Genomic DNA, 23576 nt, shown 5'->3' on the forward strand with positions numbered 1-23576 from the left:
TATGTATGAAGGCTTCAATATGTAGAGGTGCATTATGTGGTTGACTTATGGAGGCGTCATCGGCTTCTGTGAATGTGAGGGAGTGTGGAACGGATAAGTATCCCACCATGGCTTGAAATTGGTCCACGTTTAGATCAGTAGGAACAGCAGTATCTCTCAAGATTTTATCAAGAATGGCTTTATGTGCGGGAGATATGCGTAATAGTTCAAGGATTGAAATGAGCGTGGGTGTCTTCCCTAACTGTTCTACAAGGTCATACTCAGGTTTGGTTGATGAAGAGGCGGTGTTTTTAGCTGGAGTACCTTGCAAAGTGATTTTACCTCGACGAGTTGTAACATGACATTCAGAGGTAGGTTCAGAAGAAGATCCACTACCTTTTAGGACAATCTTGGGTCTCTGAGTAGAATGCTCGGACGCTTTGTCCTTGATGATAATAGTAGAGACGTAATTGTCCATCGAGATGTGATTGATAGTTGAATCATAGTTATAAGATGCTCTTGTATAGTTGGTTTGATCCTCTGTGGCTTTAGCTTTTCCCTTGTCATGTTTTGGGAATGCTTCCTTAAACACCTCATGCTCTTGGTTAGATGAATGTCCCTCAATCTCAATATCTCCTCTGTCAATGAGATCTTGTACAATGTTTTTTAGTCGATGACAATTACCTGTCTTGTGACCCTTGCTCTTATGAAACTCACAATACTCATCATCATTCCACCAATTTGGTTTGACCTTTGGTTCATATGGAGGAAAATCTGGGACCGTGATCACTTTGTTTGCTACAAGCTTTTTGAATACTGATTCAAGTGGTTCTCCCAATGGAGTGTACTTCCTTCGTGGTTTAGAAGTTGTTTGATTGTTCACTTGATTGTTGGTAGAACTTGATCCAGAAAAGATGACCTTGGGTCTCACTATGTTGGCATCAACAACACCATCATTAACTGTGTTCTTGTTCTTGTTCCAAAATTTTGGTTTGTCCTTTCCTTTGAAGTCCTCTTTGTTTTCTTTGAATAGTTTGATAACTCCTTGTTCAATTAAGACTCTTTCTGTTGCTAGGCCCTTTTCAATGACATCCTTGAATGTAGACAAACAAGCTTTTCTGAGATCATAGCCAATAGCCTTGTTAACATTTTGTGTGAACATCTCCACCATTTGTTTTTGCGGAATTTCGCAAGAGCATCTGCTAGCTAGGTTTCTCCATCTCTGTAAAAATGTTGCAAAAGATTCTCCTTCTTTTTGTTTCGTATTGCACAAGGTAGTAACTGAGACATCTGTTTCAATGTTGTAAGAGAAATGTTGAATTAATGCCTCTGCCAAGTCGCCCCATGACTTAATACCGGGAGGTAATTGAGAAAACCATTCCATCGCTTGATCTCCTAAGCTCTGTGGGAACAACCTCATTAAGTATGTTTCTTCTGCCGCTATCTCAATGCAAGCTGTGAAGAATTGTCTTATGTGTGCCTTGGGGTCTCCTCTCCCTCTATATTTGTTAAATTTTGGTGTCACAAAATGTGGAGGAAATGGCGGCATTGGAATGCTCTTATCGAAGGGATAAAGGCATATATCTCTCATGGTGTATGTAGGTTTTGATGTACCCATGTCCTCCACCTTCTTTTGTAGATCTCTAATTTGCTGCTCCAAATTATTCTTGGGTGGGGATTGATTTCTTGCAGCATACCCCATGTTTGAAACACCCATTTGAGGAGGGACTTGTTGCATATATGGATGATACTGATCGTAGACATGTCCATATGGAGGTCTATATTGTTGTGACATATATGGAGCACTTGGCATAACTTCTTGTTGAGGGACCCCATATCTGTTTTGTGTATATAAACCATATTCAATAGGCCTTTCATTTTCCATTGTGTTGCCCCCAATTTTGACATGAGGTCTCCTTGTGTCAAAATTTTGAGGATGTCCTTGAGTATCCACTTGTCTTGATTGATCCATACCTTGAGCATGTGTTTGAGCATAAGGCCTCCATGATGGTCTTTGAATGTAAGTATCATATGTTTGAGCTTGTGTATGTGGGATTGCTGGTTTTTGAAGCAAAACTGATGGTGACTCAGGCATCATATTCGGTCCTCTATTTCCTCCACTATTTGGTCTCCTTTGATCCATGTTGGATTGAGTTTGTTGTGAGGGTCGACTTTCCATAAGTTGAGATAAGTCAAAATCATGTGGTATTTTAGCTCCACTTTGTGCCATCATGTTTAAAAAGTATTGACGATCTCTCCTCATTATCTCTTCAACCAATCTATTGAATTGAGGATCCATTATGGATTCTTGTATGTCTGCTGATAGTATTGAAGAATTGTCAACATTGTCATTGTGTGTAGTATTGTTGTTTATAGCGTTTGCGCTTTCCACATTTGGATTGTTTCTATAAACATTCATGTCTGGTAATGTAGTGTGCTCAGGATTGTAGAATACATCATTGTCATACTCATAAGAACTCATGTTTACGGATTCTTGAGCTTCTTTAGCTATTCTCTTAGATTTTTGAAGGCGGGTTTCAACCATGAACTAGGTGTTAGACCAATATGTGAGAAACTAGATGAAAAATGGAAAAAGTATGGAAGACCAAGAGTTGTATGGAGTGTAAATGAATCTTGAGGTGTACTTGCAATGTCCAAAGTGTAAGACCAAGTATGTAAGTAGTAGAGTAGGTGTGACTTCCAAAGAGAGGATAGTTTCTCTTGATGAGGTAAGCTGACCTTGACTCTAAGTAAGACCAAATGAGACCCAAAGGTAAGAAACCTTGATGAGGGACCACTTAGCAAAGTGTAGTAGTATGTAGTGTGTTGACAAAGTATGATGAGGACAAGCAAGTGACCTTTTGACTCAAGTTTAGACAATTGTGAATGTAAAATGAGATGTGAAGCAATGATGGACTATGTGAGACCCAAGGACAGGTTGAATGCTAAATGAAATCTGAAGAGACAACCTAGGAAGCTCAAGTATGCCGAAACTGATTTCTTTTGTTTGTTGGACTGTGAAATTTTTCCAATTTGTGAAGTTTTTGGTTGTGACCAAATCTGAATGTTTGACTATTTTTCGTGACAAGAGGACACAATGTTGATGAGGACTCAATGTTTGCAAGTGTTTAGACTGACAATGACGCCAAGAAAAGTGTGTTGTTTGATGTAAAATTGTTTTGCATACACTTGAAGACACAAAAGACACAATGTTTTATTGTTTGGTCTTGATTGTTTGAATGTTTAACATAAGTCAAGCACAATTCTTATGGTTGGCCAAGACAATAGTTGTTGATCCCACATGGGGTTTTACCCCCGAGGCTACGCTATTCAGAGCGGATACTTAGATGCTTGACCTCACTGGCTCCACCCTCGGCACTCACTTCTCGGGTCAGCCAAGTATCAGTCCCCATGAAAACTCCCCATGGCGAACTTTGTATCTCTACTAAGAACCGTATGTGTGTGGGCCGCTACCAGAGGTCCGACCTCCTGCCCCAACAACTAGAAGGATTTGGGCTTCTAAAACAAAAAGGTGCTAGTAAGGGCATCCGCTCGTGTGGCCATACATGCGGCACTTTCAGCTCTGTAAATACAGAAGGCTCCCAGCCGGTAGGGGTTACGCCCTACAAATGATCAAATAAATTTGATCAAACGGGTTTATGGGGAGACATAGTGTCGGTATGAACTAATCAGCACACGTTATTCATAGTTTTCACCATGAATACATTTGATTATAGTGGTTTGGATGAGGTGGGTTTTCCTCGCTACCACTTGGGTCATTCTCTTCTCACTAGTAGTCCTAATGACCACACGGGAAGACAGGCCCTCTAAAGATTAAACAAAAAGAGCCTATTGCTCAAGACACAAAAGACAATGATTCAATTTTAGTGCACCAATTGAAGTGTTTGCTAGTCTATGAAAACAAGGCACACAATAAAAATCCAAAAACCCTTGCCAAGGACCTACAACAAAGATTTATTAGTAGTTTGGATTGTTTCAAATGATCACCCCTTCCTGCAAGCACACAAGTTAGGTAAATTTTAGATCCAAAAGACTTTGTGAAATAGGGGCCTTCAACAATGCGTTTTGTTGACCAATTCAAAGACCTGATTCATCATAAAAAAAGACCACCTGTAAAATTTCAAGATATTTCCAGAAATGTAAGAAAATCCAAAAAATTTGTTAATTTGCTCCAAAAATTAATTTTTTATGAAAAATCATAAAAAATTCATATAAAATGCAAAATCGATCCAAAAAATCTAAAATTTTTACTGGAGATTTTTGATGGTCTTCCCAACCTGCACAAAAAATTTCCTGCAACAAATCCAAGCAGTTTGTGAGATATGAGTAAAATAATGCAAAACCCTAATTTTCAAAAATCTAATTTTTGAAGAATGATTTTGCATCAAATTTAAAATCACAAAGAATAGATCCTATGTATAATTCTGAGAGATCTCCAAAAATGTAAGAAAATCCAAAAAATTCGCTAATTTGCTCTCAAAATTAATTTTTTATGAAAAATCATAAAAAATTCATATAAAATTCAAAATCAATCCAAAAAATCTGAAATTTTTACTGAATCTTTCTAATATTTTTCTCGACCTGCACAAAAATTTTATGGCAAAATTCGAAGCCGTTTGTGAGATCTGATCAAAATAAATAAAAACCCTAATTTTTAAAGATCTGATTTTTAGGAAAATATTTTGCATCAAAATTAAATTCACAAAGAACAGATCCTATGTATAATTATGAGAGATTTCCAAAAATGTAAGAAAATCCGAAAAATTCTCTCATTTGCTCTCAAAATAAATTTTTTATCAAAAATCATAAAAAATTCCTAAAAATTGAAAATTTGCTCCAAAAATTCTGAATTTTGGATTGAGAGCTCCTGATACTTTCTTCAACCTGCAAAAAAAATTTGGTGCAAAATTTCTAAGCCGTTTATGAGATATGATCGAATCTCTCCAAGATCTTGATTTTGTGTCCAAAACCCTAGCTGCACAAGGTTATTCTCCAAATTGTTTTACAAAATAGCAATATAGGGTTAGAAAAATCTGCAAAAAAAACATAGATCTAAGAAAAATCCATGTCCCACCGGGCGTGCCAAAATGTGTATGGTGAAAATGGATAACAATAACAACAATATTGAAAGGCTAAAATGAATTCAACCACCAAACCCTAGCCTAACAACAACAAAGATCCACCATAACATATGAAGATTACCTAAGACAATGCAAATAACTCAAAATCACAAAGATTATACCATCACATGTCCAATAGGGTTTTGATCTCCATTCTTCCTATCTCCATTGATCTTGCTTGATATATTTGCTCTCAGATTTTATATGCACAAGAGCTCAACAAAGAACGGAATGTGGTTGCAAGTAGGATCGTAGTGTAGTAAATTGCATAAAAGATGATTAGCATGAATGATTAGGATGATTGATTAGGAATGAATGATTAGGGTTTGATAATGAAGAAAGCATCTCCTTAAATAGAAGACACAATAGGAAATGGAGGGTTAAGATTGAGAGGTGTAAAAAGAGAGGTCGGCTAGGATTAGAGGGTAGGTAAAAGAAATACCAAAATAATGAAAGAGGTAGGTAGTGTATGAATTAAGAGATGAATGACATGTGTCATGTGTAGAAAAAGATAATGAATTAATTAAATAAATAAAGATTTATTTAATTAATAGAAGAAGTAGGACAATTAAATAAATAAGATATTTATTTAATTTAGGAAAGGGGTAATTTAAATAAATAAATGTATTTATTTAAATTAGAAATAAGGCTAGAAGAGGATAAATGAATTAATTAAATAAATAAAAATTTATTTAATTAATAGAAGAATTAGGCTTAGATAATTAAATAAATAAAATATTTATTTAATTAAACATGACAATTTTGAGTGTCTACAGGTACCATAGGTGATTTTCGACTAAGAGCCAGAGTAAGTAATTTTCCTCCTGCTAGAGGACCAACAAGACATTAAGTTGGGGGGCAAATGATGAGCTAAAATAATAGGTCAGGTCTTTTATTTCTATGACTGATAAGCTTTTCCTATGGTTTAAGTTGCATATTGGGATAATGTTTAAGTCATGTGATGTATCAAAGTTTTGATTATGTGCATTTTCAATGATAGCCAAACCTGCTGAACCCTGTATTGTTCTGACTTAATATTCCTATAGCTATGCAGATTATTATGGTAATATGATATGTAGATGTATAAATGTTGTGATTAATAGAAATGGATATATATATCCTTGTATGTTCTAACCTTTAATGCAGGAGTAAATAAGTTGTTGTAGAAGCGGTTGTGCTAAGCCAGATGGAGAATCACGCCATGCAAACAGTTAGAGACATTTCGGGGCGGTTGAGCATTTAAAACAGTGGAGAAGATGGTGTTTGAGTGAATCAGCAAAGGAATAGCTAGTAGATACCAGACTCATTTATGGTTGTCTCCAACAAACATCAATCTAGTAAAAATCGCCATGCTATATTCTTGGTTGCGGTTTAGTAAAGTCCCACGTTCTATGTGGATTAACTTCTTCTCCTTGTTGTAATAAATGTTTTCGCATAATTTCATGGGCATGATCTAAGTGGTTGAAAGTTTTTTATAAATTTCTTATAAATAAAGACCTGCACCTCTTCAAAGAGGTTAGAAAATGTTTTTCTTGAATTATAAGCATTTCTCTTATTTTATGCATTGTATCAACTTTTGAAAATAATGAATAAAATTTATGTTATTCTGAGTATATAGAATCATTTTTGAAGTCTGGATACACTCATCCAAGGGGGCCCACTTGGTGAGTATTTGTGTGTGATTGTTAGATTAAGTTTCTTTTTTGCCGTAGTAGATGTTCTAGCAACTGACTGTTCCTGCAGCCACTGGAACTAGATCTTGTGACTATTCCTGCACCCAAAGCAGACAAAGTAATTCCTATTTGTCAGCTTTGAACTTAGTTAACAGTTATTTAGTTAGAATCTTTTGTTAATGTTAAGATTTCATGTAGTCATTCAGTTGTCATATTTTCACTTGTTTATTTTAGATATACTTAGTTGATGCAGTAGTGCAGAATGACTTTCACTGGAACTTAGTGCATATACAATGCAGACCCATTTCAAGTAATACACCCCTAGTTTGATAAGTAAATGAACCTCAGTCATTGATTTGATAGCTACTCGGAATGGATGACCAAACTTTAAATCTAGTTATTATTCTTATTAGCTAGGCAAACAATGTGTGCATGTGTGAAGCAGATTGGAGCTTAAATGGATATGTACTAGCAAGTGGAGAGTGCATTGATCATATCATTTATCTGTTATTTCCCAACAATTGCAGCAGTATTAAAATCCCTTAACCGGGTAGGTCCTAACAAGCTTGATCTTGTAAATCCCTTCACCGGGTGGCTCATTAACTTGGGTTTAAATCCTTTAGCAAGGTTACTCCTAACAAGGTAGAGCTCCTAACAGAGATGAGGTTAAAATCACTTCATTGGGTGACTCCTAACAGGGTCTTCTCTTAACCGGGCATTATTGTAAAGCTCCTAACTGGGCTAGGCCTTTAATAGGGTGCATTCCAAAAGAGTACAAAATTTTTGTGGGTACCAGTTCCCATCGTGGTTTTTCCCATTTGGGTTTTCATGTGAAAAATATTTGTGTTCATGTCATGGATGGATTGTTGAGTAATTCATTTGATGTCTTTACTATATTTGTTTATTAATGAACACTTAAGTAGCTACAGGAAATGTTTTGGTAAATCTGATTTGAAGACTGTTTAATCAGCTACCGGTACTAGTTATGAACTATTTTGTGAAGTATTTTCCAAATCAGTGAAAGATTGTAGTTTATTGTTATCACTGATTCACCCCCCCCCCTCTCAGTGTTAAGCGGATCCTCAAAATAACATTTCTCTCATCTATTCTTTGTTTCTTCTTGATTTCACACTTATTAATGCTAAACACACTAAAATGGCAAGAAGGGGGATTAAATGAGTATTCAAATATGACCCAAACCCTTTATCATCAATATCAATTCAAACCCTTAATCAAAATAGATCAACAATAATGAAACAAAACATTCATCACAATTGCACAAGAGGAAACCAAATTTATGTGGAAAACCCAACAAGGAAAAAAACCACGGTGAGCAAGTTTCTTGGAGCTACAATCCAAATCTAGCCACACAAATTGAAATAATATTACATTAGGTTTTGTGGGATACAACCCAAAGGAAGATGCAACTCCATAAAACATAGTTTTATGGCTACAACTAAAGTAATTTCACTACTCCCTATAAATCATAACACTTACAGAAGGAGGTTGCAACCTCATAATAACATGAATTGTTGATTAACTTCCTTTGTATCACTTCAACTGGATAATGTTAGTTGTTTTTAGCTCATTGTCTCCATCACATTTACACACGTATTTTAATGTAGTTACCTTCATCTCACTACCTCTAGTACACATTACATTCCTTCACAACACTTCTTACAAATATCTTTGTCCAATGATTTGATCTTCCATTCATATCCTCCACCATCAACAAGCTTTCTCCTAATCGACCAAGATGAAATGTGTAGACCTGAAACATGCACCCTCCAAAAGTTTGGCCCAAAAATCTTCCATGGAGGAATGAAAATCAAGAGTAAATAGGCTTGAAATCACCTCATCACTTATCTCCATGTAGGCGTACACATCAAAGTATTGGCACAAAAGTTCCAAGTTGGCCTAGCAAACATCCATTCTTCCATATATTTTATCCAAATCACAAATAGTACCAGAGAGAACAAGAATCAATATGCATAAAAAATCATTATATGAAATCCAAAAATACTCCCAAACACTTCCTTTTACATTATAATGTAAAATTGAATTGGTGCAAGAAAACATACACCTGCACACCTAGAACTTATGATGGGGTAGTACATATAGTCAATCTGAACAAGTCCCTCAAACCGAAAGAACAAATATTGAATTGCAAAGAAGTGTGGAGCATTCTTCTGACCAATCCTATCAGAAAATAATACCAACTTCACTCTACAAGCCCCTAAAACTTCTACCTAAGCTTTTTGTGACCTGAGGTGAGAAACATACATACTTCATATCTTCCTTTGTCTCTCTTCCAAATTGTGAAACCATATGTTCAAATGTAGAGAAATGTGATACATCCTTTAGGACCTGTATGACACCTTTCCTTCCTTGGCCTTAACTAGACAACTTCAAACTACTTGCAAACATGAACTTCGGAACATAAGGTGCAAAGAGAAAAGAAAAAAATAAAAATAGATCATACTAATTCCTAATCTTATAATTTCTAGTCTTCCATCATCATTGTTCTTCTAAACTGTTTCATTGTCATACAATTGGCATTAATGACAACACATGAAACAATCTCCCCCTTTGTCATTGATGGCAACACCAACTTGATGTGCACTTTCTCCCACTTTCACATCAAGGAAAAAGGGCAAGGGGTCTTCTCCTAAAGTAGTAATAATAAACACGATACCCTTGACAATATCACCCTTATCAACCAACTACCTAGTCCCCCTGATGAGTAGCCGCCATCAATCCAATAATAAAGATTACTATTCAATTTCTCCTTCTAGATAGATGTGCCATCTATGCCTTTAGTTAGGAGGGGTAACAACCCCTAACTTCTATCTAATGTACTTAAATGTGTATTTTTTATTATCCTTGTAAAGGTATCTTCAAATTTATCCTTTGTAGGTGTTAGGATAATGTGATGTTAACCTTGCAATCCTAATCCATTCATATGTCTCCATGTTCTTTGGAAAGTATTCCCTAGGACATGTGAGAAAAATATTAAATATTTGTACTTTATGGCTATTTGTAATTGCATTTTTAAGAGGTAAACATAAAGAGGTGATATATATAAATCAAAAATAAAATACACTCCTTCCCACATCCATAATGAGACATAAAGGGTCATTCATAAGGAGATCAAGTTTTTGAGGAAAAAAGATGTCCATCTGGGAATCCAAATAGTCACTGCAAGCTACAAAGCACTTGGAATAAATTAGAGGACTCTACTTTGGATGATGATTCTTGGAATCTAGACAATAAGGCATTAGGAACCATTTAGTTGTGTCTTACTAATTTCATCCTCTTGAATGTCTCTTCTGAAGACACCACATACAAGTTGTGGAAGATATTTATGACATTTATCATTCTAAAAGTTTGTCCAGTAAGTTATATCTCAAAAGAAAGTAATATTATTTAAAAATGAAAGAGGGTGAATCTATTATAGATCATTTGAATGCTTTTAATTTGATTATAAGTCAGCTTGCACTGATAGATGTTAAACTAGAAGATGAAGATAAATGTATCTTATTTCTTTTCCCTTTGCCCAAATCTTTGGAAAATCTGATTGTTTCTATTAGTAGTGATAGTACAGAGCCAAAGGTGGACAACTTTATTGTCATACTTCTTTCAGGAGAGGTGAGAAGAAAGTTTATTATTGTTGGCTCCCAATATGCCTTGCATGTGTGAGGAAGGTCCAAAGAAAAAGGTCCTAAAGGGGATAAAAGGAGGGGGAAGTCCAAAAGATGATCAAAGACCCTCAGAAAGAGCAAAGTGTTGGAATTGTGGGGAAATAGGGCATGTGAATAAGGAATATAAAGTTAAAAAAAAATAATGTTGATTCCTCCATGGGAAATTCCTTTGATGATGATTTTGATGCTTTGTTTATTTCTACTAACACTGTTAGTGATGATGCTTGGCTTATTGATTCTAGTGCCTCCTACCACATGACTCCTTGCAAGGAGTGGTTTTCCTCTTACAAAGTATATGATTGGGTAGATTTTTTTCCTTGGTGGAAACAATATGAAGAAGGTTTTGGCTAAAGGAAAGGTAAAATTATGTTTTAATATTGGAAGAGTAAAAACCATTGATAATGTTTTGAATATTCTAGGACTTTTGAGAAATCTTATTTTTGTATCCAAGTTGAATGTTCTAGAGTGCATGTAATATTTGACAAGTTTGGTTTTAGGTTGGTAAGAGGGAATTTGGTGATAGCTAAAGGATCTTGAATAGGGAGTTTTTATAGGCTTAATGCCTACACTTTTTGTAACTTTTCCAATGTAGCCAACTTTGAAAATACATGTATAATGTGGCAGAAAAGATTGGGTCACATTGGTGAAAAAGGTCTTAGGACCATTCTAAGTGAAAAGTTGGTTCATGGAATTTCTGATTATTCTACTGGCAAAAAGGATTTCTATGAGCATTGTGTGTTTGGTAAATGAAATAGATCACCATTTCCTATAGGAATCTTTAAGGCAAAGATATCATTGGAGATTATTCATTCAGATGTATGTGGTCCAATGGATGTTGTTTCTCTGGGTAAATCTCGTTACTATATCCCCTTCATTGATGATTTATTGATATACACCTAGATTTATTTTATGCATTCTAAATCTAAAGTTTTCAATAAGATTAAGGAATTTAAGGGCTTAGTGGAAAAGCAAACAGATAATAAGATAAAAGTATTGAGAAATGACAATGGGGGTGAATATTGTTCAAGGAAATTTGATGAGTTTTGTAAGCATGCAGTTATTGTTTGATAGAAGATTACTCCTTACACCCCAACAAAATGGGGTAGTAGAAAGAATGAACCAATCCATAATGGAAATAACTAGGAGCATGTTGAGTGGTGTTAAGCTTGATAGATGCTTTTGGGTAGAAGTTATAGGTTTTGCTTGCTATTTGATTAGTAGATCTTGTTCATCTCTTACTAATAAAACTATTTATGAAATGTGGACATGTAGAAAGCCATCAGTTGCACACTTAAGGGTCATTGGTTGTGAGGCTTTCATTCATGTGTCTCAGGATAAGTGATCTAAATTGGATCCAAAAGCTCATAAATGCATTTGTTGGTACCGTGAGAATGTAAACTGTTATAAGCTTTAGAATCCTCTAACCCAAAAAATGATTTTTTCTAGAGATGTTATTTTCAAGGATTTTAGATCTTACTTAGGTGGAGAATAACCAAAGGAGAAGACAAAGATTGAGAGGTATGAAAATTCACATGTGGAAGAAAAGATAAATGGATATGAGGATGAAGAATAAGAGGGTTCAAATAGTTTAGATGATGTGCAGGATGAGCATACAAAGGAAGATGAACATGTTGAGCCCATTACTCCTACCTTAAGGAGGTCCACAAGGCAATGGAATATAGTTGATAGGTATATCCCACCAATTTTTATTTGTATATTTGCTTTATTAAGTTCTAACAATGAACCTAGATCCTTTAGGGATGCTCTCTCTTTGGAGGAAAGTAAGTCTTGGATGAAAGTCATGCAAGAGGAGTTGATGTCCTTAAATAGTTGGGACACCTGGGATCTTGTAAGTTTTCCCAAAGGAAGGAGGCCCATTGGATGCAAGTGGGTATTTAAAAATAAGTTTGGAGCAAATGGACAATTAGAGCAGTACAAGGCTAGACCGGTGGCCAAGGGAAACTCCCAGAGAGAGGGAGTTGATTTTGGTGAATTTTTTTCTCCTATTACAAAATTGGCTTATATTAGATTCCTATTATCCATTTCTACTTCTTTTGATTTTAAAATAGATAAAATGGATGTTAAAATTATTGTATTACATGGGGATCTTAAGGAGGAGATTTGTATGTATCAACTTGACAATTTTGTTGTGAAAAGGAAAGAACAATTGGTTTGCAGGTTAAAGATATCTTTGTATGGTTTGGAACAATCACCCAAGATGTGGTATCAGAAGTTCGATACTTTTGTATTAAAGTTGGGTTATAAGAGGAGTGAGGAAGATCATTGTATTTATATTAAGATTATTGATGATGAGATACTAAATCATTATCTTGTATGTTGATGACATGTTGTTTATGGTTGAGAATTCAAGGCTAAGCTTTTTGGCACATTTGATATGAAAGATATGGGGGTTGCAAAATATATTCTTGAGATGAAGATTAGTAGAGATCGGGTTCACATAATGCTTTGGTAAAGTTAAAGTAAGTATGTTGATACTATTTTGCAAAGGTTTAATATGTATGACTATAAGCCAGTTGGTATTCCTTTTCCAATTGAATTTACTAAGTTGATTTTACACATGTGTCCAAGTTTTGATGATTATTATGAGGGTATGTCTAAGGTTCCTTTATACTAGTTTTGTTGGGAGTTTGATGTATGCAATGGTTTCCACTAGACTAGATATAGCCAAAGTAGTGGGAGTTCTGAGAAAGTTTATGTCTAATCCCAGTAAAGAGCATTGGAATTTTGTTAAGAAGTTGTTTAGATATTTTTGAGTTACTTCTAATTACTATTTCGTTTACCATGGTATTGATGATGTGCCTAATTCATTGAACATACAAGCATTTGTTGATGTTAATTGGGCAGTAGACTTGGACAGTCAAAGGCATACTAGAGGCTATGTATTTACTTTATATGGAGGAGCAGTGAGTAGGATGAGTAAGAAGTAGCCCATGATTTCTTTTTCCACCACTAAATTAGAGTATATGGCTGCTACTTATGCCTCTAAGGACTGTGAGGATCGAATGTGATAGTCAAAATGTTATATGTTTGGCCAAGAATCCTATGTATCATGCTCGTACTAAGTATGTTGATGTTCACTATCACTTTATGCAAGAAATGGTTGATAATGGTAAGGTATTCATAGTAAAAGTTGACACTTTGAATAATGTTGCAAATTCTTTTACAAAGCCAATGACCACATAAAAGTTCTCTTGGTGCAAGAAGCCCATGGGCCTTGATCATTATACTTGATTTTATTTTATGTATCTCTTGGATGTAATTGTAATGTATAATTACAATTGGGAGAATGTTAGGATAAGGTGACATTAACCTTTCAATCCTAATCCATTCATATGTCTCCATGTTCTTTGGAAGGTATTCCCTAAGACATGTGAGAAAAATATTAATATTTGTACTTTATGGATATTTGTAATTGTAGTTTCAAGAGGTGAACATAAAGAGTTGATAAATATAAATAAAAAAGGATGAAATAAACTCCTTCCCACATCCATAATGAAACATTAACGGTTAATGCATAAGGAGATCAAGTCTGGGAGGAGAAATGTGTCCATTTGAAGATTTGAATGGTCACCGCAAGCTACAAAGCACTCAAAATGTGTAAAGACTAAGTGGCTTTGGGTTTGGTGTCTATGAGGAATCACTTGAAGAGTTATTTATTATTTTATTATGTATAATGGCTATTCATTCTTGAAGGCATAGGTTTTTGCAAGTGGTTTTTGCCCCTTGTTTTGGGAAAAGAACAATGATTTTTCCTCTCCCCTTTGATTGTAAATTGGAGCCAAGGCATAGTTGTTTATTCATTAGTTGGTCACTATTTCCAACTAGTTATAGGATTATTTGGGTAATTTTAGTGAATTATTATTATGTTGTTCTCTCTTTTGAAGAATAATTATATATGTGTCCTTGTTCTCTAGTGGCGTTTTTTCCTGAAAGGGTTTCTCCATGTAAATCTGGTGTATCTTTTGGTATGGTTGATTTTATATTTATGTTGAATGGTGAAATAACATGTTCACTTAAGATTTAGTTTCAAATTTTTAGTCACATAAGAAATTTAATATTGTAAGATTTCTTCACCTTGTTTCTCAACAATAGGTACATATTCCAATTTTACCTCTTGATCTGCAACCTTTTTCTCTTAGAAAGTGATACCAAATAGATATGTGCTTGGTTCGAGAATCCATTATTGGATTATTTGAAATATTTATAGCACTCATGTTGTCATGCATAATAGGAATGGGATCATCACATATTACCTTGATGTCCTTCAAGGTTTTCTCCATCCACAATATGAATGCAATTCTAAAAAAAAAGGCTCCAACACCAATACTTCTTCTATCATCATCACTACCAGCCCAATAAAAATCAATGTAATCACTTTAAAGGTTAAAGTCATCACCCTTTTGATACCATAATCCATAATCCAAAGTGCTTTTTAAATATTTGAAAATTCTCTTGACTTCCTTCAAATTAGTTTCTCTTGGATTAGATTGAAACCTTGTAATCAAGCATACAAAATGCATTATATCACGCACGGATGTGGTTAAGTACAATAGGATCCCAATCATAGATCTATGAAGAGTCTAATTAGCCTATGGTGACTCATCACCTTTTCTCAAAAGACAATTTGTTGTCATAGGAGTGCTCATAGGTTTGTAGTCATCCATACCAAACTTCTTCAACATCTCCTTGACATAATTAGCTTGAGAGATAGAGATACTATCATCTAACTCAGAAATTTTAACCCAAGAAAGAATGATAACTCACTTATCAAAGAAATCTCAAATTCTTTCTACATTTCTTTGAAAAAATTCTTACCCATCACATCATCTCCACCAAAGATTATATCATCCACATTCTTTCATCCTCAATTTTGATGTAAAGATTGCTATCTATGATACCTTTCTTGAAGTCTTGCTAGAGTAAGTACTTTTCTAGCCTTTCATACCAAGCCCTAGGAGCTTGTTCATAACCATATAATGTGTTCATAAGTTTGCATACCATGCTAGGATCTTTTGATAGTTGAAATCCATCAAGCTGCTCTATGAAGAGTTATTTAGGTCACCATTCAAGAAGGTAGATTTTATATCCATCTGATAAACTCTAAAGTTCTTGTGAACTGCAAAAGCAAGAAACGTTCAACTTTATTTTATTCTTGCCACAAAAGCAAATGTCTCCTCAAATTCAATTCCTTCAACATGTGAATTGTCATTACAAACTAGCCTTACTTTGTTTCTTACAACCTCTCCATCTTCATTTAATTTGTTTCTAAATATCCATTTTGCTCCTATCGCATTTTTGTTTGTAGACCTTGGTACTAATTCCCAAGTTTGATTCTTCTCAATTTGGTCTAATTCTTCTTCCACTACTTGTGCCCAACATTCATCCTTGCTGGCATCAAAGAAAGTTTTTGGTTCTATCTTTTATAGTAAACAAAGATTCACTTGTTCATTTGTCTTTGCAAGTGCTCTTCTAGTCTACACACCTTCATTTTTATCTCTAATGATTTCATCTTCTGCTTGATTCTTCTTAACATACTTGGTAGGATTTTTAGTGATCTTTTTTGGTGCTTCTTCCTTTTATTTAATTTCTTCATCTTCTTTAGTGTAGGGAGGTACATCTAATCCATATTTTTCATATGTTTTTTGATGTGATTCTTCATAAACTTTAACGTTTGCAATATCAACTATTTTTCTCAATCTTTTCTTATAGCACTTGTAAGCTTTACTCCTAGTTGAGTATCCAAAGAATATTCCTTCATCATATATTGATTCAAACTTCCACAAATTCTTTTAATCTTTTTTGATGCAACATTTGTTAGCATTTCAATAAGTTTGTTGGTATGAGGATATTGAGAAGGTTGTTGGAGATTGTTGATATAACTGATAAAGGATGATTACTGTCTTAATAATATTATTTTGCCATTGTTGTCAAGCAATTAATTTTTTGATTCAGTATAATGTTGCCATATCTTGAAAAGTATGTTTTTATGAGTATAAAGATGTCGGTAAGTGACACAAAAAGAATGAGAATGAAGGGGAGTAATAAGTTATTCAATGGGAAACTATTACCGAGTTAGACAGTGATGAGATTATGATATTTTGATTGTTGTGATATCCTATATATGAGTATTCGAAGACTGAATAAGAAGGAAAAAAGATTTCAAGCAATCGAATGAGTAAAGGTTTGATACTATTCTATGTTACCGAGCAAGGAGCTAGTCGGTAAACACCAAGGTTATTGATATTGGTTAAAGAAGGCAGAATGTCTACCGAGTAAAGTTCAGTATTAACTGAGTATCAACCGAGCAATAATAGAATGCATTGGATGAATAAATACATTATTAAATGAAGGATGCCAATGAGCTGGAAATTTATAGATGATTGGTATGTCGTGCAAGAAGTTTGTTGAAGATCTACGACAATGAAAATACAAGAGTTAGATCTACAACATAGATTGAACGGTCATAACCTAGCACAAATACTAAGGAAGGAATGCAAGTTCCAAGGCGAGATAAAACAATTTTCAGATCAAAGGATTCAATGAACCTAGTCAAGTTTGATGATCTGATGGCTAAGATTAATCATGGGAAATGTGATTAAGGAGATTAAGCGGTTAGGAATTGCTTATAAATAAGGAATTGTTGATGAACAAAGTATGCGGGCAAATAGAAGAACAGTGATGCTACTGAGGTGATTACCGAGCATAGAAGATTGAAGATCTGATCAAAGAACAGATTGAGAAGCCCAGCAAGGAGCAAGATAAGTCTTATGACAAGATTATTTTGAGCACATAGAATCTTCTTTAGTATTTCAGATGTGAAGTTGTAGATATATTTTATTACTGTTATTTATTTTGTAAGTGACAGGAAATCTCTTAACCGAGTGGACCTAAGAGTCTTATTTGTAAATCCTCTAGCAAGGTAACATTCTGAATGAGTGTTTGAAATCCTTTGACAAGGTCACTTCTAACAAAGTGCAAGATTCTAATAGATTTGAGGGAAATCCCTTAACCGGGTCACATCTAGCAATGTGTTTATGTAATCTTTAACAGGATTGGCTTTTAACTGAGCATAATCTAGAAGAGTATATTTTCTTAGTGGGTCTAAAATCCCACAGTGGTTTTTCCCTATTTGGGTTTCCACGTTAAATCTGGTGTTAAATGTGTTATGATGTTTTAAGTTTATCAGTTTATGAGTTTGAATGATTTACAGTCATAGTTGCATATCTAGTAAAGCCTATCGAGGTTGAATTTATGAATATATTGAATTGTGAGATTATCTGATTCACCCCCCCCCTACCCCACCCCTCTCATCTAACTAACAATTGGTATCAAAGCCTAGGACTCCAGAAGAAAAGTTTAAAGGAACTTGAGGCAAGATCCGGAGATGTATAAAAGGGATGCACCAAAGCTAAACAAGTCAAGTTTCTCCACATTGCAGAAAAGGATGAAGCTGCACTTATCAGGAATTGGAGAATATGCAACATATTATCTGGAGAATGATTACACTGCACCTAGCACCTACCCAATGAAAATGGAAGAGATAAATACAAAGCAAGAACATATTCAAGCAATGATTGAAATAACACCAGCATTGACCGACTCTGAGTTTAATGATCTAGAAGGTTGCAATGATGGCAAAGCTATGTGGAATAAGCTTATATCTGTGTATGGTGGTGATGAACATGTTCAAAGAGCAAAAGTAGATAGTCTAAGAGGACAACTTGAATCCATGAGAATGAATGAAGGTGAGAACATAATCCAATACAGTACAAGGTTAAAGGAAACTGTCAATCAAATCAAAGGAGCGGGAGGAACTATTGAAGAAAAGGATGTAACAAGTAAGTTGCTTAGAACACTTCTACCTACTTATGCCATTCAAGTCTCTGCAATTAATGAATTAAGGTATGTACCAAACATGCCAGTCTCTTTGGATGCTACTATCAGTAAGCTACATGCTTTTGAGTTAAGTAAATTTGATAACAGTGGGTCTTTGGTAAATAAAGTTGAATTTGCATTCAATTCTTTTCATCTTGGTGAATCTAATGATTACAATGATAGAATGTATAAGTATGCTAAAGGAAATCACAGTGGAGCAAGTGAGAGATTTCGCAAAAACATGGAAGAAGTACACAAACTATATGAGGAAATCAGAAAGCAAGAAGAGTTTGAAGCATTATTAGCCAGAAGGTTACCGAGAGGCAAAGGTAACTATAAAGGAAAGTTACCTTTGAAATGTTTTAACTGTGATAAAATTGGACATATGGCTTCTAACTATCCTAACAAAGAGTCTAGTGAAAAAAGGGAATACCAAGATGACAGACAGAAAGACAACCAATACAGAGGGCACCGAGACTTCATAAGGAGAGATAGAAAGACATGCCTAGTAGCTGATGAGGAATCCAACGATGATAAATCTGATGGGACTGAGACATAGGAAGTTGTATATGTGGCTATCAAAGATGGATCATATGAAGAAAGGTCTGAAGAAAAAGCCTTAATATCACACATAAATAATAATGATTCTTGGATCATAGATAATGGATGCTCACATCACATGACAGGTGATAAACACAAGTTTGTTAAATTAGAAGATTATGATGGAGGCTATGTAAGATTTGGTAATGATGCACCATGTCCGGTGAAAGGTAAAGGATCTATCACACTTCTTGACAATGCTAAATGTGATGATGTATATTGGGTTAAAGGTCTGAAATACAATTTGTTGAGTGTAGCATAGCTAAACAATACAGGATACTGAATAGAATTTCATAAAGGAATTGTCAAAGTTTATGACAAACATGGAAAGTTGGTTGCTACCGGGACTCAAACAAGAGGTAATACATTTCATCTTGACTCAACTCGGAACAATTGCTTGTATGCAAAAAATAGAAGATACCTGACTATGGCATAAAAGGTTTTGTCATGTAAATTTTGATAATCTGATCAAAATAAGTAAGAACCACCGAGTAAGAGGTCTGCCAAGCTTGGAAAAACCTAAGAATGCAATATGTCAAGGATGCCAGATGGGTAAGATGACAAAATCAAGTTTTACAAGTAAGTCTTACACTTCTAAAGGAATTTTAGATCTTGTGCACACTGATCTTTGTGGTCCTATGAAAGTTCAAAGTTATTATGGTGATAAATACTTCATATTATTTGTGGATGATTACTCAAGGATGATGTCAGTTATGTTTTTAAAAGAGAAATCAGAAGCCTTTCAAATGTTCAAATGGTATAAGGCAAGAGTTGAAAATGAAACAAGAAGACAATTGAAATGTCTAAGATCTGATAGAGGAGGAGAGTTCATTTCAGATGAATTTAACCTATTTTGCAATGATCATGGTATAAAGAGACAAGTGTCTGCACCGAGAACTACACAATAAAATGGGATAGCTGAAAGAAGAAACAGATCAATTGTAGATTGTGCCAGAACCCTGATGATAGAAAAGAGGGTACCTCAAACATTTTGGAGAGAAGCAATAAGCACTGTAGTTTACACCCTGAACCGAGAACAACTGAAGAAAGGAACTTTGAAGACACTGTATGAAATCTGGTATGACAAGAAACCTAATGTAAGTTATTTTAAAATATTTGGAAGTAGATGTTATGTTCACAAAGATGACAGAAATGGAAAGTTTGATCAGAAAAGCGAGGAAGGAACATTTCTTGGTTATTCTTCTAGAAGTAAAGCATTTAAATGTCTGATCAAATCATCTAACAAAATAGTGGAAAGTGCAAATGTGAAAATTGATGAATATGCAGAAAGAAATGATGAAGGAAATTCCAAAGAACCAGAAGAATATGAAGAGTTTGTATATGTACAACCGAGAAGTCCTACCAAGAAAGTCGATGAAGAAAATACTCAATTACTGAGTGATGAAGAAGATCATAGAGAGCCTACCGAGCCTATATTAGCAAAATATGTCAGAAGAAATCATGCATCAAGTCACATTATAGGAGATAAGGATGATCCAGTGATGACAAGGAACAAACTGAGACATAACACATGTCTGATATCTGAATTTGAACCGAGGATAGTAAAAGAGGCATTTAGCAATGAAGATTGGGTAAATGATATGACTAGAGAGATTGAACAAATCAAGAAAAATGAAACATGGACACTAGTCCCAAGACCAAAAGAGAAAAATGTAATCGGTACAAAGTGGATTTTCAGAAACAAGCTAAATGAAAAAGGTGAGGTCATTTGGAATAAAGCAAGGCTAGTTTGCAAAGGTTATGCTCAAGAAGAAGGAATAGACTATGGTGAGACTTTTGCACCTATGGCAAGACTTGAGGGAGTGAGAACATTGTTAGCATATGCTGCTTACAAAAATTTCAAGGTATATCAAATGGATGTTAAATCTACATTTTTGAATGGTATACTAGAAGAAGAAGTTTATATTGAACAACCTGACGGATTTATTGAAGAGAAGAATAAAGATCAGGTATGTAAGTTGAACAAAGCTTTATATGGCCTTAAGCAAGCACCTAGAGCATGGTATGAAAGGTTGCACTCTTACTTAATAAAGACTGGTTTTATGAGGACAAGTGAAAACAACATGTATATGAAGAATGATGAGGATAATGGAATACTGATTTCAGCCATATTTGTTGATGATATTATTTTTTGTGGAAATGATTCTTTATGCAAGAACTTTGGAAATGAAATGTGCAAATAATTTGAGATGTCATTAATCGGTGAAATAAAGTATTTTATAGGTTTACAAATACTGCAAATGAAAAATGAGATTTTCATTACTCAATCCAAGAATATAAAGGAAATCTTTAGGAAATTTGGAATGGAGGATTCTAAACCTGTAAGTACTCCTATGACTACTAATTGTAAACTATCAAAGAATGATGAATCTGCATCTGTTGATGAGACACTTTCCCAATCTATGATTGGAAAGTTGCAATATGTAGCTCACAATAGGCCTGATATAGCACATGCAGTAGGTATCATTGCAAGATTTTCTGCAGATCCCAAAGAAACCCATATTATAGCAATCAAGAGAATTTTCAGATACTTGAGAGGCACTGAAGATTATGGTTTAGTATATAAAAAGAGGAATGATTTTGACTTAAAAATCTATACTGATGTTGATTGGGCAGGAAATATTGATGATAGGAAAAGCACAAGCGGTGGAGCTTTCTTTTTGGGAGAAAGACTAGTGAGTTGGCTTAGCAAGAAACAAGGATGCATTTCACAGTCAACAGCTGAAGCTGAATATGTCGCTGCAGCATTGAATTGTACCAATATAGCATGGATCAAACAACTGTTGGAAGGTATGAATGAGAGAGTTACTGAGTCAGTAACTATATTTTGTGATAATACTAGTGCTATTAACATTTCAAAGAATCCGGTAATGCACTCTAAGACAAAGCATGTCTTTAAAAAGTATCATTATCTAAGAGAAGAAGTTCAAGAAAAGAAAGTTGTGTTGGAATATGTTAGTTCAAAGGAACAAATAGCAGACATCTTCACAAAGCCACTGCCAATGGACACTTTTGAGTATCTCAGAAGTAAGTTAGGGGTCCTACCCCTATCTTGTACTCACTGACAGAGCTCGGTGAAAGCATAAATTCTATGACTCTACATAATATTATTTGTGAGTTGATGTTGATTTACACACTTTAGGATGTTGTCTAAAGTTGTGCAGGAAATAGTGAATGAAGTCAAGATGCTCTGACTGAAACTAAGATGATACATTTGTATATGTTTTATCTGCAAGGAAATTACTTCACAGGGGAAGTAATCATGCATTAGTTTTACTTTTGGCATTGTTGTCAAAGGGGAAGAAGACTAATGACAGTGGGAGAAGTTTGCAACAAATTGAATAACAACAGTCCGAATCAATTGGAATTACTCAAAATCAAAAGTTGATATTGCCATTAAAGTTGGTATTGTCATCAATGCCAAAGGGGGAGATTGTTGGCATTTCAATAAGTTTGTTGGTATGAGGATATTGAGAAGGTTGTTGGAGATTGTTGATATAACTGATAAAGGATGATTACTGTCTTAATAATATTATTTTGTCATTGATGTCAAGCAATTGATTTTCTAATTTCGTATGATGTTGCCATATCTTGAAAAGTATGTTTTGATGAGTATAAAGATGTCGGTAAGTGACACAGAAAGAATGAGAATGAAGGGGAGTAATAAGTTATTCAATGGGAAACTATTACCGAGTTAGACAGTGATGAGATTATGATATTTTGATTGTTGTGATATCCTATATATGAGTATTCGAAGACTAAATAAGAAGGAGAAAAGATTTCAAGCAATTGAATGAGTAAAGGTTTGATACTGTTCTATGTTACCAAGCAAGGAGCTAGTCGGTAAACACCAAGGTTATCGATATCGGTTAAAGAAGGCAGAATGTCTACCGAGTAAAGTTTAGTATTAACCAAGTATCAACCGAGCAGTAATAGAATGCATTGGATGAATAAATACATTATTAAATGAAGGATGCCAATGAGCTGGAAATTTATAGATGATTGGTATGTCGTGCAAGAAGTTTGTTGAGGATCTACGACAATGAAAATACAAGAGTTAGATCTACAACATAGATTGAACGGTCATAACCTAGCACAAATACCAAGGAAGGAATGCAAGTTCCAAGGCGAGATAAAACATTTTTCAGATTGAAGGATTCAATGAACCTAGTCAAGTTTGATGATCTGATGGCTAAGATTAATCATGGGAAATGTGATTAAGGAGATTAAGCGGTTAGGAATTGCTTATAAATAAGGAATTGTTGATGAACAAAGTATGTGGGCAAATAGAAGAACAATGATGCTACTGAGGTGATTACCGAGCATAGAAGATTGAAGATCTGATCAAAGAACAGATTGAGAAGCCCAGCAAGGAGCAAGATAAGTCTTATGACAAGATTATTTTGAGCACATAGAATCTGCTTTAGCATTTCAGATGTGAAGTTGCAGATATATTTTATTACTATTATTTATTTTGTAAGTGACAGGAAATCTCTTAACCGAGTGGACCTAACAGTCTTATTTGTAAATCCTCTAGCAAGGTAACATTCTGAATGAGTGTTTGA

The sequence above is a fragment of the Cryptomeria japonica genome, chromosome 4 (assembly GCF_030272615.1).
Source record: "Cryptomeria japonica chromosome 4, Sugi_1.0, whole genome shotgun sequence".
Lineage (NCBI taxonomy): Eukaryota > Viridiplantae > Streptophyta > Pinopsida > Cupressales > Cupressaceae > Cryptomeria > Cryptomeria japonica.